The sequence below is a fragment of the Protopterus annectens genome, chromosome 7.part1 (assembly GCF_019279795.1).
Source record: "Protopterus annectens isolate FY-2018-M chromosome 7.part1, PAN1.0, whole genome shotgun sequence".
NCBI classification, from domain to species: domain Eukaryota; kingdom Metazoa; phylum Chordata; order Ceratodontiformes; family Protopteridae; genus Protopterus; species Protopterus annectens.
In genome coordinates, this window is record NC_056740.1 from 529,325,871 (window position 1) to 529,343,033 (window position 17,163).

The 17,163-nt window shown below is 39.2% G+C and overlaps 1 long non-coding RNA gene across 1 annotated transcript in view; it reads left to right on the top strand.

Annotated features, from left to right (window-relative positions):
* Window positions 1-13,799, top strand: part of LOC122807853 — a 541,908-nt gene extending 528,109 nt beyond the window's left edge. Inside the window, exon 3 of the long non-coding RNA XR_006365727.1 lies at window positions 13,721-13,799. This is a non-coding gene — a long non-coding RNA (uncharacterized LOC122807853). The remainder of the gene's footprint in view (window positions 1-13,720) is intronic.
* The last annotated feature ends 3,364 nt before the right edge of the window (window positions 13,800-17,163 follow it).

The following is a 17,163-nucleotide window of genomic DNA, read 5'->3' on the forward strand; positions in this document are numbered from 1 at the left end:
CTAACTGAAACTTGGCTTAAACCTCACATCAAAAGTGAGGAAATACTTCCACCTGAATACAACATCCTTCGCATAGACAGATTGTCCAAAAAAGGAGGTGGTGTAGCATTGATATTTGAACACCACCTCAATATTCAAGTCCTGAACTCATCTACCCCTCACCACAACAATGAAGAAAGCCTTTATGACAATCTCAAACTAAACCCAAACAAAACAATCAATATCATAGGATGCTATTTCCCACCAGGGCAAAATATTACACCCCTAGAAAATTTCCTGAGCTGGGCTACTGTATCTCTACCCCAGGAAACCATCATTCTCTGTGACTTTAACATCAACTGGCTATCCTGTAGTAACAGTCTCCCAACCATTCACCTTAATTTCTATGGGTTCACTCAACTCATTCAATCCCCTACCTGAATCAACAAAAACCCTAACAATCATACCTTACTTGACGGGATCCTAGTCAACAAAGCCCCTCACTCTTACCTAACAGGCTGCTTACCTGACATTCTTGGTGACCACTCCCCCACTTTCCTAATTTGGCACCACACACAGTCTGAAGCCCATTATCCACAGGCATATACGGAACAAGTCCAACTTCAACCCAACTCCTTCATCTCCTCCCTCAAAAAATTGACTGGTCACCACTAAAATACCTCAACCTAGATGAGGCTGTCCACTTCTTCAACAGTACCTTTCTCTCCATCTTAAACAACCATGCTCCTGTAAGAAATGCCAAAGTCAGATCCAGGCGTGCCCCATGGTTACAAAAGACCACCAGAACTCTATTGAAATCCAGAGATAAGGCCTGGGAGCACTGGCAACTAACAAAAAATAACTCGGATAGGCAATCATTCCTTGAACTGTGCAATAAAGCCAAAAAGCATATAAAATTAGACAAATCCCTCTACTATAAATCCACCCTAAACTCTACTAACCACAACCCTAAGCAATTCTGGTCCACTATTAACACTGTCCTCCACCCAGGGAAGGTTGATAACCCCCTGCCATCCATTCCCCCCTTCTCCAGCAATATTGCTGAATCCTTCAACAAACACTTCACTGAAACTATAACATCTCTAAACAAACAACACTTCCCCACAACAGCCCCCCAACTCCTAACCCTAAACCCCTCACTCCTCTTTTCTTCTTCACCTCAGTTCCTACCTCCAACATAAAAAGACTATTGTCAAAACTTAAACCCACCAAACTCGCAGCTGACAACCTCCCCTCTGAATACGTGAAAATTGCAGCTGATACACTAGCCTACCCAATTTCATTTCTAATCAACTGTTCCATAACAGAAGGCTATGTTCCCTTGATATGGAAAATATCCAACATCATTCCCCTCCACAAAGGCACCTCCTCCACTGAACTCTGCAATTACCGCCCCATTGCTATCCTCTCCCCTCTCCAAGATACTTGAAAAATGTATCAACACCCAGGTCTCCAACTACCTCCTAGCTAATAATCTCCTCTCCAAAACCCAACATGGTTTCAGGCCATATCACAGCACTACCTCCGCTCTGCCCTCCTTCACCAACACTATACTTTATCACAAAAACAATGGCCTCTTCTCTATTGTCATATTTCTAGATCTCTCAAAGGCCTTGATATGATATCTCATGAGCTACTACTCTCCCCATCCTCTCCTTCTCACAGTCAGCCTACAACTGGTTCCACAGCTATCTACACGGACGCCAGCAATCAGTTATAAACTTCTCTCCCCTTGAGGAACTAAGTAGCACAAGAAATCTGGAAAAAGCCAGAATTAATTGGGGGGGAGCAAAGGCCCAAACCAGGGACACATTTTAAACATTGCTTGTATAATCTTAGAAAAGTTGCTAGAATAAAATGTTTTGTGTTACCATGCATTTCCTGAAAGTTAAATGGCTGTCATTATTTAGTGAATTCAGTACTCACTGATTTGCCAGGAAACCACAAATTTTAAGAGGAACAGATAAAAGGTATGAGCCAAACATTCCAGACATTCTGTAAAAGTTTGGACAGTTGAGAATCACAAGTGTTGGTATGGATAGAGAATTTAGGCTCTTGCTTGTACTCAAGCTACATGGTTCAAGTCTGAGTAACCCTAACCACCAGTCACACTTAAGTGGGGCATTACACACACACACACACACACACACACACACACACACACACACACACACACACACACACAGAGTTTCAAGCAAGTTTCTCTCGGACAAAACACACACACACACACACACACACACACACACACACACACACACACACACACACACACACACACACACACACAGTTTCAAGCAAGTTTCTCTCGGACAAAACACACACACACACACACACACACACAGAGTTTGTCTTGGACAAAACACACACAGAGAGTTTCAAACACACACACACACACACACACACACACACAGACACACACACACAATTTCAAGCAAGTTTCTTTCGGACAAGACACACACACACACACACACACACACACACACGCAGAGTTTCAAGCAAGTTTCTCTTGGACAAAACACGCACACAGTTTCAAGCAAGTTTCTCTCAGACATAACACGCACACACAGAGTTTCAAGCAAGTTTCTCTTGAACAAAACACACACAGAGTTTCAAGCAAGTTTCTCTCAGACAAAACACAGAGTTTCAAGCATGTTTGTCTCAGACAAAACATTCAGTTAAAAATAGCAATGCAAAGCATTCATTTCAAGCAAGTTTCTCTCTCTCTTGGACATAAACAAAATTCCATACACTGTGCCATAGCAATGCAAATTTCTCTTGAGCCCAAAGAAAACCGGAAAATAGGAATGCAAAACATTCAATTCAAGCAAATTTGTCTTATGGTCATAATGCAGTGAACACCCCCCCCAGCTCATTCATTTCAAGGAAGTTTTTTCTCGCAGACATAAAATAAATAAATAAATAAATGCAGCGTGCCATAGCAATGCAAGTTTCTCTCAAGCCCAAAGAAAACCAGTAAACGGAAAACCACTAGCTACTAGTGCAATGCAATTGTCTCTCGTTTCTCTCGGACATAAGGAAATAAGAAAACCAGTAAATGGACTAGTAGTACAGACTTTTTTTTTACCTTACCTGGAGAAAATAGCAATGCAAGTTTCTCTCAAGGCCAAAGAAAACCAGTAAACGAGATGCACTTTCAATATTCAAATAATAAACCACTAGCTACTAGTGCAATGCAGTTGTCTCTTGTTTCTCTTCGATATAAGAAAACCAGTAAATAGACTATAGTAGTACAGTCTTTTTTTTTTTTTACCTTACCTGGAGGAGCCGGGGGAAGAAAGATGAGTTGCACACTGCCTGAATAAGAAGAGGAAAAACCCTGTGACCAGTCTGAGACTGCAGCTCTTGACTGCTGCACTTAAATAAGTTTAAATTAAGTAGTAACAAATGACAGTTGAATTCTGAATGGTTGTATGCCTCATGAAGCTGACATCATTGTGCACGCCCTGCACGTGATGATGTCGTCTCAAAAAACCCTTAAAAAATCTGGAAAATTAATTAATGAAAGGGGCCAGTCTGGAAGTCATGGCAGGCCAATATTTTGCCCTCAAAACTGGTATTTACTGAGGAATTCGGTTTAGTTGAGAGGTATGGTGTTCATCCCCTTTACTTTCCATAGCTGTTTTGGGAAAAATCTGGTAACAACCAGTCAAAAATGCAAATAATCTACATGACCTTTCATATAATCATGCAGTTACTTGTGTAGTTCAGAAGATCTATTACAGAAAAATGTCTGTTCTTCCCACACTTGTTCCCAATAAGCCTTGATCCCTTCTTACATACTCATCTTCCATTTCAGCGGAATTCAGTCACATTTAAGACTTCATAGACATCCTTGCATTTTATTCTCAGTTTGACATTCCAGCGCATGAATATACCTCTTGTCTTTTCAACTGATGTCAGCGAATTTGCATACCTGTTGACAGAAACACCTCAGACACTACTGGAAATTATTTTTTTACTTAATATGTAACTGCCGAGGTGGTACAGCGGTAGCATTGTTACCTCACAGCAAGAGGTTTTCCCGTTCGATTCTCGGCTTGGCTTGGGAGTGCCTTCTGTGTGGAGTCTGCATGTCCTCCCCACGATTGGGTAGCGTTCAAAAGACATGCATGCGTAAATGGGCGTGCCTTCGTTGAAGGTTGGGCATCAAGCTGGCACCTCGGCGTTTCATAAAAATCTACTGCCAATCATTAGCGGACTGGAGTTCCGCTGTGGCGACCCCTTACCGGGAAAAGCCGAAAGACAAACAACAACAACATTACATCTACATCATTTTAATAATGTTTGTAAACTGCAACTTCTACAAAAAAGTGGTTTATGAAAAAATATGCTCAACGAAAAGTGGATGCCCTTCAGATGTGTACCTATAATTGGTATGCCTTTTCATGCCATGTAACAGACTGGACCAAAACCTCTCTAGGTTTCCGAAAAATCCACTGAGCTACAGTCATTGTCATTTGGTAAGATTTCTCTTTTCCCAAACATTTCGTAGGATGTCCAATTCAGAAAGTCAGCTTAGCTTTAAAGACTTCCACACACAGTCTGTACCTAACACTGTAGTACTCTTTATAGTCTTAGATTCCTTCTGCAATCTTTATCTTCCAAAGTCTAAATCACTCGCTCTGTATGGGTTTATAGGTAAGTAGTAGTCTATTTGCCGTTGCAAAGCATTTTAAGCTTAGCCAATTTCCCTTTTTGTGCTCAAAATAACCTATCCCATTTGATTATAGATTGGCCGATAAAGTGCCACCCTGGAGTTAGAATATATAGTTAGGGGGGTGTGGGGGCCAGAGCCCCCATTATCGGGGTGTGGGGGGCACAGCCCCCGACTTCATTTCATATGATATTCTTACGTTTTGATATAATATTGCTTAGTAACAGAAAAGTGGGGATGTGGGGCTCTGCCCACACCCCCCTAACTATATATTCTAACTCCAGGGTCGCATTACAGTGGGGAAGGGGGAATATTCTATTTTATTGCTAATAATAGTTGTCAGTGAAATGAACTTTCAGTGAAATGAAGTTTCAGTGAAATGAATTTCAGTGAAATGGTGTCAATGAAATGAAAGTCAGTGAATTGAAAGTTCAGTGAACTGAAGTGAACCCATATATATATATATATATATATATATATATATATATATAGATATAGATATATATATAGATATATATATAGATATATATATCAGTAAATCAATCCAAGGTACCACAAGGCCAAGAATAAGCCGGAGTTCTTGTAAAATCCACTTTAATATAGGCACAAACATATGAACGCACACATTAAAAACCAGAATTTTCGTTTAAATCACTTCATCAGATGTGGGTCAGAGAACAAAATAATGGCTTTTATAATCCTCTAAGAAGTAAATTAACCAATAAAAAACATCACAAATGCTCATGAATATTCATGTTAAAACCATATATGCCATAAAAACATTGCAGACCATTAAAACCATTGTGTAAACTGTTCATAAATGTATAGGAAGTCAATAGAATACATTTTACAAACTTGGTGAAATAAATAAATGAATTTATAAAACCTTTACAATGCATGAATTTGTTAAAATGAATGTAAAATGATTTGTTAGCCCACACTAGTGGTCAGTCAAAATTACATCTCAATGTGAAATAAAAAGGAAAAAAAGCAGGAAGTACAAATAACTGATATCTTATTTTGTTTTTATAACTTAGCTGCCCTTAGTTTCAACAGGGGTACGAGGGAGATGTTCTCATTTAAACCTGGAGGAGCTGTAGCTTGAAGTGTTATTTGCCACCATAGCTCTTTATATTCTATTTTCTCTTCCCGTTGTCCCCCTCTAACATCTTTTTTAACCCCTTCCAAAACAAAAAAGGAATAATTAGCATTGACACACATTAAAGAATGTTTAAAAAGGGCATTTGTTTCCTTCCTGTTCTGCATATCATACAGGTGTTCGTTTATCCTCCTTTTTAGCTTATGTTCAGTTTTGCCCACGTAAAAAGAATGACATACCTCACACCGAGCTAAATAAATAAGGCCATTAGAATCTCAATTAAAATATCCTTTGCTGCATAGAACGATATTTCTACTATTTAAAATAACTTCTTCCTTGTTCATTATAAACCTACATTGTGAACACCGCCCACATTTATAGGTACAAACTTTCTTTCTACCATTTGCCTCCTTTTTGTCATTTTCTAAGGCATTTTTCACACGTTGTGAGTTTTTGTACACAAATTTCAGTTCTGTGTTGGTTATTTGTTCCAAACCAGTGAGGTTTTTAAATTTGTTCCACTCATCACTGATAATTCTTTTGACTACTCCACTGCTAGCATTATATTCTAGCACCATTGTTTTACTAAATTGATTCTGCTGTGAGGAGTCAATACAATGGTTCTCAATTAAAGGCTGATCAAGAATGGGTTTATATTTATCATTTCTACTTTCCTGTACTTGTTTTATAATTTCTTCAAGAAACTCTTTTGGATAACCCCTTGCTAAAAACAATCCCTTGAGAAAATTACACTCATTCAAAAAATCATTTGTATCAGAAGTCATATGACTTGCCCTTACATACTGCTCTTTTACAATATTTCTCTTGTAATGATATGGGTGAGCACTGTTGTAGTGCAAATATGAGTTAGTAAATGTGTTTTTTCTATGCACCTTTGAATTGAACCTATTATTTTCTTTATATATTTCTATATCTAGGTATTGTAGTTTTTTGTCAGAAACATTGAAGGTAAATTTGAGAAATGGAGTGGTGGTATGTATAAAATCAACAAATTCCTGAATTCTATTCTTATTGTCCACCCACAAAATGCAGATGTCATCCAGGAACCTCTTGTAGAGGCTCCAACAGTTCTTATACATAGAGTCCAGTACATATTTTTCTTCCCATTTGGCTAAAATTAAATTAGCATAGGTGGGTGAGCATGCAGCGCCCATCGCCACCCCCCTAACCTGTTGGTACAATTCTCCTTCAAAATAAATGAAATTGTATTTTAAAATGAATTCCATCAGGTTAAGGCACACCAACCTGTCAGCCTGGGACATTTCTGTCTCCTCAAATACAATTTCTTCTAACATCTGCATTCCTTCAGAATGGGGAATGTATGTAAAGAGGTCAATGATGTAAATTGTAATAAATGTTAGATCTTTGTTGAACAAACCATTATGTACACCCCTGAGGAGATCCCAAGAATCTTTTAGGATATTTTTCTTTTTCAACCAAATATTTTTTAACTTAAGAGTCTACCAGTTTAGCTAAAGGTAGAGTTTTGGACCCCTCAGCTGAGACTACCTGTCTCAGTGTGTGTGTGTGTGTGGGGGGGGTCCCTTTCATTTTTATGAGTTTTGGTTATTCCAAGATTGTAGGGATCTTAGGTTTCTCGACCTTTAGATAGTTGTAAGTACTGATGTCCATTAACCCTTCCATTAATAGGTCAGAAAGAACCCCATCTATTCTATTATAAGAAATATTTACTTGATTTCTTGATACACTTTCATATTTATCTGTGTCCGTAAGTATTTCATTCATCTTTCCTTCATATATTACACTATCCATTAGTACCGTTTCCCCACCTTTGTCTAGTTTCACCACCCTTATGTGTTTATTCAATCTAAGCTCATCCAAAATAACTTTTTCATTTGTGCTTATGTTATTTTTATATTTAACTTTTGGCATGACTTTTTTAATTTCAGATTCTAAAATCCGTTCAAAATTATGGATCTGGGGATGTAAAGGTGGGTTAATAGTGCTTTTTCTCCTGATGGAACTGTTAATGTTATTCATTTGGCCAAACATTAAACCTAAATTAAGTTTTCTGGTGAATAGTTTCACATCAGTTAATGTTTTGGTTAAATCACCTTTTCTCTGGGGAATAAATTTCAAAAGAGAAAATAGAATATAAAGAGCTATGGTGGCAAATAACACTTCAAGCTACATCTCCTCCAGGTTTAAATGAGAACATCTCCCTCGTACCCCTGTTGAAACTAAGGGCAGCTAAGTTATAAAAATAAAATAAGATATCAGTTGTTATTTGTACTTTCTCCTTTTTTTCCTTTTTCTTTCACATTGAGATGTAATTTTGACTTTGACAACTAGAGTGTGCTAACAAATCATTTTACATTCATTTTAAAGGAAATGATTTTATTTAAAATATTCATGCATTGTAAAGGTTTTATTTATAAATTCATTTATTTATTTCACCAAGCTTGTAAAATGTATTCTATTGACTTCCTATACATTTATGAACAGTTTACACAATGGTTTTAATGGTTTGCATTGCTTTTATGGCATATATGGTTTTAACATGAATATTCATGAGCATTCATGATTTTAATTGGATGTTTTTTATTGGTTAATTTACTTCTTAGAGGATTATAAAAGTCATTATTGTGTTCTCTGACCCACATCTGATGAAGTGATTTAAACGAAAATGCTGGTTTTTAATGTGTGCGTTCATGTGTTTGTGCCTATATTAAAGTGGATTGTACAAGAACTCCGGCTTATTGTTGGTCTTGTGGTACCTTGGATTGATTTACTGGTTTATTTTGGTACCTTTGTGGCTGTTTTTTCGAATATATATATATATATATATATATATATATATATATATATATATATACACACACACACACACACACACAAAATCTGTTTCAACATTATTTGTATTTATAAGCACTTCTGTTGCAGCGGTAAAATGTCATTGCATTCCTCTGTCGGAAACTCACAGCTATTATATTTTTGCAATCCTGCCATTGTCTGGCATTCCTTAATAACATACTGGAAAATTGTCATAGTTCATGCATGTCTCCATCCAATGGTATTCTAATATTCTTTGTTCTCGTCCTCTTTACATTTTTCTTCTTAGTCTTTTGTCACTCAGGCAAGGCCACACCTACATGGTTCACCATATTCTTCATATATTTCCATAATCACATTTACATCCTTCTTTACTCATTTTCAAAGTAAAAAAAATTCTTAGTGGTTAATAACACTGCTGAAATTGAACATGACTTAGTTTACAAAATTCATACTCATAATTGAATGTATAATTCACATTATTTAACACAGACAATTTCAGAGTGACCAAAAGAGTTTTAGCCACCTTTTCAAAACATGAAATCTCATTTACTCAGAGCCCGCATGTTACACCTTATGCAGTAGCAATATCAGAATTAAAATAATAAAGTAGGTCATGGTGAGGGAAAATTTTCCACTAAAATCAAGTTCACCACACTAGATGCTGTGGGTTGCAGTGGTGAGTTTTCAAATTTGTTGGGGATAGATTGTTGAATTTCACATAGTCGTAGTTCATAGTAATGCCATGCAAGTTGTTGTGACTTTCGGCTTTTCCCAGTTAGGGCTCACCACAGCGGAACTCCGGTCCGATAATGATTGGCAGTTGATTTTTACGTACCGAGTTGCCAGCCCTGATGCACAACCTTCAACGAAGGTACGTCCATTCACGCATGTCTCCATGCAGAAGACGCTCTAACAGAATCGAACCGGACGGCATCTTACTATGAGGCAACAATGCTACCGCAGCGCCACCACCACGGTACAGTAATGCCATGCAAGTAATCATAATATATTAATCATAATATATTCTCAGTAGCCAACAAAACAGAAACACTTCTACCTTGTTCAAAGCATACAGGTAAATAAACAAATATCTCAAGATACTCAAAAGCTGTATTCCAGGGTTGAATTAACATCAGCAGTAAAAAAAAAAAAAAATAGTAGAACAGTGAATAATAAAATAGTAAAAAGTGCAGCTGCACAAAATAACAAACCTGCAGAATCCACAACTATAAACAGCCAGTAAATTTCTTTAAATGCAGTGGACTCCAAGGTCAACTGCACTTCGGAGAAAAGAAACATTACGCAGTTGCAGTGGCAGCAGAATCTAGTGTAAGTAGTGCTGGCATCACTTATATAAAACTGCCATGTTTTGTTAACTAGGCAGTCAGAAAGCAGGATATGAGTTTGTATGCAGCATGGCTGAAAATGAAATATGGTCAAAGTACAAAACAGCCAGTAAAAGTTCTTTTGTAGTTTCTTTTTCTCTAAGGTAACATGACCTTGGAGTTAATTGTATTAAGCAAGATAATCAGGGAGCATGAGGATCTTTATTCCTCCTACAGGACTTTATTTGACTTGCTGGCTTTGATACTCTTGTTTGGTACTTGGTACTATATTTCACCCATCTTGCATACAACAGCTCATTCTAAACTCAGCCATCTGGCCTTGCAAAATCAGTTGCAACCATTCTGACAGTCATGAGGTCTGTGTAATAATCGTACTACATCTTGGTGTTTACGTGCTGTGTGCTTCCGTCCAGAGTGTCTGTGTTACTTTTCATTGTTGGCATGAGTTTGCTTACTGTATTCTTAATTCTGACCTTTTTGTTGCATAGGCATTTCTTTTTTAAGTGTTTAAAATATGGTATTTGTATATTGTTTTTTTTTTTAATTTTAATTATGTAGAAAATTCGATTCCCATAATGCATCCAAAAGCATTCTAAATTAATAGCTATTTTGTCCACAAGGAAAGTGTAGTTAATTGAAGTAACATGCTTTATGAACAGACTGGTAGGACCTAAGCATTGTGAGTAGATGTATATGCATACATGTATGTGTATGTATATGTATATATATATATATATATATATATATATATATATATATATATATATATATATATATATACATATATATATATATATATACACACACACACACACACACACACATATATACATACACACACACACATATATGTTTATATATATATATATATATATATATATTATATTTATTTATAGGGTGACATACAAGAGTGGAGGAAGATGCACACAGGTGGATTATATTTTATGTAGGAGGGCCAGTTTGAAGGAGATTGGAGACTGTAAAGTGGTGACCAGGGAAAGTGTAGTTAGACAGCATAGGATGGTGATTTGTAAGATGACGGTAATCAAGAAGAGGAGGAGGAGTGTGAGGGCAGCACCAAGGATCAAATGGTGGAAATTGAAAAAGGGTAATTGTGAGGTGGAGTTCAGAGAAGAGTTAAGACAGGCACTGGGGGGCAGTGAAGAGTTACCAAATAGCTGGGTAACTACAGCAGAGCTAGTAAGGGAGACTGCTAGAAAGGTGCTTGGTATAACATCTGGACAGAGGAAGGATGACAAGGAGACATGGTGGTGGAATGAGGAAGTACAGGAGAATATACAGAGAAAGAGGTTGGCAAAGAAGAAGTGGGATTGTCAGAGAGATGAAGAAAGGAGTATAAGGAGATGATGTGCATGGCAAAGAGAGAAGTGGCGATGGCTAAGGTTAAGGCATATGAAGAGTTGTATGATAGGTTGGACACTAAGGAGGAAGAAAAGGACCTGTACCGATTGGCTAGACAGAGGGACCGAGCTAGGAAAGATGTGTAGCAGGTAAAGGTGATAAAGGATAATGAGGGAAACATGAGGAGAGTGTGTTGAGCAGATGGAAAGAGTACTTTGAGGGGTTGATGAATGAAGAGAATGAGAGGGAGAGAAGGTTGGATGATGTGGGGATAGTGAATCATGAAGTGCAATGGATTAGCAAGGAGGAAGTAAGGATAGCTATGAAGAGGATGAAGAATGGAAAGGCTTTTGTGGAAGCATGGAGGTGTTTAGGTGAAATGGCAGTGGAGTTTTTAACCAGATTGTTTAATGCAATTTTGGAAAGTGAGAGGATGGCTGAGGAATGGAGAAAGTGTTTTGGTACTGATTTTTAAGAATAAGGGTGGTGTCCAGAGCTGTAGTAACTACAGTGGGATTAAATTGATCATTCACAGCATGAAGTTATGGAAAAGACTAGTGGAAGCTAGCTAGGTTAAGAAGGGACGATATGATTAGTGATCAGTAGTATGGTTTCATGCCAGGAAAGAACACTACAGATGCGATGTTTGCTCTGAGGGTGTTGATGGAGAAGTACAGAGAAGGTCAGATGGAGTTGCATTGTGTTTTTGTAGACTTGCCTAGAGAGGAGTTGTGGTATTGTATGAGGAAGTCGGGAGTGTCAGAGAAGTATGAGAAGTCCCAGAGACTTCCCATACTCTGGAACAGGCTACCCATCTATGTCAAGCAAAGTTCTTCATTAGCACTCTTAATCTTGATGAGTGGTTGGGAAATAGGAAATACACCCCGGGGATCACTTCTGTGTCTCTGCTCGACAGTAGCACAGGAAAATAACTTCTTGGGTGGTGTAAGCCAGGAAACCTTGTTGGCTAGGCTTACCTAGGCCCTTGGGCCGATAGCCTAGTACCTACCTATGAAGTATGTAAGAGTGGTACAGGATATGTACAAGGGTAGTGTGACAGCGGTGAGGTCTGCGGTGGGAGTGACTGATGCGTTTAAGGTGGAGGTGGGATTACATCAAGGATCAGCTCTGAGCCCTTTCTTATTTGCAATGGTTATGGACAGGTTGACAGACGAGATCAGACAGAGTCCCCCTGGACTGTGATGTTTGCAGATGACATTGTGATCTGTAGTGAGAGTAGGGAACAGGTGGAGGAGACCCTGGAGAGATGGAGATATGCTCTAGAGAGAAGAGGAATGAAGGTCAGCAGGACTAAGACAGAATATATGTGTGTGAATGAGAGGAAGGATGAAGGAATGGTGAGGATGCAAGGAATAGAGGTGGCGAAGGTGGATGAGTTTAAATACTTGGGATCAATAGTTCAGAGTAATGGTGAGTGTGGAAGAGAGGTGACTAAGAGAGTACAGGCAGGATGGAGTGGGTGGAGAAGAGTGTCAGGAGAGATTTGTGACAGACGAGTACCAGTAATAGTGAAAGGGAAGGTCTACAAGAGGGTAGTGAGACCAGCTATGTTATATGGCTTGGAGACAATAGCATTGACAAAAAGGCAGGAGTTAGAGCTGAATGTGACAGAGTTAAAGATGTTAAGATTTGCACTGGGTGTGACGAGGGTGGACAGGATTAGGAATAAGTATATTAGAGGGTCAGCCCAGGTTGGAAGGTTTGGAGACAAAGCCAGAGAGGCAAAATTACGTTGGTTTGGACATGTGCTGAGGAGGAATGCTGACTATAATGGGAAAAAGATGCTAAGGATGAAGCTACCAGGTAACAGGAAAAGAGGAAAGCCTAAGATAAGGTTTATGGATGTGGTGAGAGAGGGCATGCAGGTGGTTGGTGTGACAGAGCAAGATGCAGAGGACAGGAAGAAATGGAAACAGATGATCCGCTGTGGTGACCCCTAATGGGAACAGCTGAAAGATGATGATTTTACATTTGTTTACCAGGATAGTCCAACTGGACTGGGTCCATTTACAGCGGAGGCCCGGGGAGAAAAACTCCACATATATTAGAAGTACTAGAATTTAATATATACTAGTAAAAACGGATAATAACACATTGTAACAGCAGAATCCAGCTAATAAGACAAAAATGTAAAACAGACAGGATACAACTCAGCAGTTAAACAGACAAAATACATTTTAGCAATGAGAGTCATTACCTACATCATGTTAAAATGAAGTAGCTATATTAAAGAGCGAAAAATTGTTGGATGTAAAAAAAACTGTGTGTATGTATATGTATATATATATATATATATTTTTTTTTTTATTCACAAATTTCACTTTTTCCATAGCTGCCATCTAAAATGTGCTTTTTGAGGGGGACAGAAAAAGTAAATAAAATGTGTTTGTATTCCAACAGTGATCCTTACGTAAGGATTTCATTATATGATCCTGGAAGTTCAACAATTGCCACTATCCAGACGAAGACAGTTAAAAAGGTAATAAATACTTTTATTTTTAAACTTGAACTACACCTTTTATTAGTAGAGTTGCTGACTGAATTACTGAGAATATGCTTGAGGTGAGATGTACATATTCATAGGATCATAGGAAGTTACTAGGCTATTGGCCCTGAGGCCTTTATAAGCCTAGCCCAGAGTTTAGTCTGTGTTTAGACAAGTCAGCACCTGATGCCCCTGAGCAGCAGGGATACGTGTGGAATCCCAGGGATATATTTCCTGTTTCTCATCCAGTTATCCAGGTTGCGCTTAAAAAGGAGTAAAGAGGTACACTGCTTGACGTGGAGAGGGAGTCTATTTCACAGATGGGAGGAGTCTTTAGGACACCAATCTGTCCCTCCAAAAAGTCCTGTTGATGCCACAGACCAGGTTGAGGTTGCCCATGTGGGCTGCTCGGGTGGAGTTTGGTATGCAGCAGTCCCATCAAGGCAGAGCCCGATATCGCCTTGTATGCCAGATAGAGGTCACCTCTGAGGACTGTATGAAACTGAGTAGAGGTATAGGGCTTTTAGCCTATCTGTGTATGGCAGATTTTTGAGGCCCTGGATTCTCCTGGTGAGGAACAACTGTGGTGTCTTCAGCTGCTGCATGTGCTTTGCGAGGTGCATGCCGAACAGGGGTTGTACTCAATAATTGACTTTATAAGAATACATGGATGTTTTGACCTCCTTGTCCCTGGATGAGATACCTTTACTTATGAAGCAGGTCATGTACAAAGCTTTCCGTACAACAACATAGTGGCCAAAAGTCAGGTTGTTAACAACCTGGGTCCCCAAATCCCTCACGACTGATTGCGTGCTTAAGACCTTGTTATAAATGTGGTAAGTTGTGGGGACGTCACTCTCCCCAAAGGGAATGATGATGCATTTTTTGGTATTCAGCTTGAGGCCATGTTTCTGGCACCAGTGATTTGTCTGGGTGAGACCCTTCTGGAGGATGTCTACATCACTAGGGGAATTGATGAGGACCCAGCTTGCAGTCATCTGCAAACTTGGTCAGCCATAGCCCACTGGTTTTGGCCTGCACCTCAGAAAAGTATATCCCAAATAACAGACGCCCTAAGACCGAACTCTGGGGTACACCACTCGTTACGAGCTAATCCTTGAGGTGGCTTCCCCTATTTTGACTAGGTGGGTTCTGTCAGTGAACCAGTTAGCTACCCATCTGGTAATGTACGTATTGATGCCTAGTTGAGAGAGTTTATCTGTTATGCCCGAGTGGGGAATAGTGTCAAAGGCTTTGGCCAGGTCAAGGTAAGCAGTGTGCACCATCTTCCCCTCATCCATGGCTTCGGAGACTGTCTCAAAGAAGTCGACCAAATTTAATAGACATGACCGCCCCTTGACAAAGCCAAACTGTGTGGGATCGAGTGTTTGGAGGTTGTCAATGTCCTTGTTAATAAGTTCCATGATCATCCTTTCCATGTCCTTGCAGATCAGGCTACTTAGGCTGATGGGTCTGTAATTTCCCAGATCGGTGGATGTTCCACCTTTGTGCAGAGGGATGACAGCAGCTGTCCACCACTCAGCTGGTACAAAGCCGGTACTCAGGGTTTGGTTGAATAGGGCGCCTAATAGGGCTGCAAGTTCCTGCCTGAGTTCATGTAGGATGCAGCCTGGGATGTTATCGGGTCCCGTGGAGGCTGTATTTTTTGCCTTTGAGAGAACAGTGATGACCTGTTCCCTAGATATAAGGGGAAGGGGGCAGGTACTGGGGATGTCCTGATTTACTGATGGGGGGACAGATGGGTGAAGTTTTCGCTGCAGGTGATGTTGGTTTTTTGAAGAAGTACACACCGAACAAGGGTTATTCCCGAAAGCTTTGTGAGTTGCGAATCAATGAAATTCTTGTAGTAGTAGTTACACGCTCTTCGTGTCCGTATATTTGGAGTTTTTCTTGTTTTCGCTGAAGCTGTCAGCCAGCAAGTTTGCTATATCTATTGCATTTGTGTATGTGGTGTCCTTGACCACCAGTTCTGAACAGATCTGGGTGCTTCCTTTGTGATTCCGGACATATGTGAAGAAAGACTTATGATTGCCAATAGTAGATATGGCCAATTTGGACTCGAAGTTTGATTTGGAGGATTCTACTAGTGCTCTTAATGTGAAATTGTTCGATCTCGCCATTTGTTCTTACACACGGGTTTGGAGCCGATCCTCTGCTCCGAGTCGGCCACATCACCAGCTTTGCATCTTCGAGAAAGCTCGAGGCACAGTGCTATCCCATGATCCTCCGGTGTCAACCCTCAGATCTAGTTTGCCGCTAGCAGCAGAGCGCATACTGAGAGGCTCGTACCAGTATTTTTTCATTATATTTCAATTTTTCGAAGTTGTATTTTTGAATTAGTGTTTAAAGTAGTTTAATAGTAGTGTAGAGTGTGTTAGTTTTAGAGTGTGTTTTTTCTCTTAGATAAGAATAGCTTTAAACAGTTAGTATTTACCTCAGTTAAGGCCTTGGATTTTTTTCTGTCAGGATTGACAGTAATTTTTATATATTATTGTAGTTTTTGCCTTAACTTTTTTCCCATATACATATATATTACATATTAAGATAGTGTTAAACTGTTTGTATAGTATTATTTTATATATATATATATATATATATATATATATATATATATATATACTTGTATATATAGTGTGTTCCTATATATTAGTGTGCTGTGTTTTTTGCTATATTTTAATAGAGTAAAATGTCTGAGAAAGCCAAATCAGGCTTCAAGAGTTGTCAGTGCGGACAAAATATGTCCATAACTGATATCCATTCCTCCTGCGTCTACTGTCTTGGCCCTCTCCACTTGCAGGAAGACTGCTCCATATGTCATTCCTTCAGTGGGAGGGTCATGCTGGAAAGACGCAGGAAGTTGGTTGACAGAGGGTTGTTAAAACCCGAATTCCAAGAGGCCCTGGACAAGACCGAACAAGTGTCCAAGTCTTCGAAGGGGTCAAAGTCTTCAAGAGTGTCGGAGCCTAAGTCCTCGGCTCCGAGCACCTCTTTTCAGATTCGGACGCTGGCTCCAAAGACCTCGGGGTCAGGCGTCGAGTCCTTGTCTTTGATCGAGACTAAAAACAAAAGGATGAGCCAGCAAAACCAAACCCAATGAAAAGCAATTTATTATAAATACTAAGGACAGCAAAGAAGTGCACAAACCGGTTTCGGCTGGTATTAACAAACACAGCCTTCTTCAGTGTGAAACAAGTTTACTTCAAGCATGCCTTTATATAGACTGCAAATACATCTGATTGGTTATATCTAAAACTTGTCATTCAAACCGGGTGGGAAAAGCCCACCCAACTTCACAATCTATTTTTTCCTTTGAGTTAAGCAATGCATGCCAACCTGT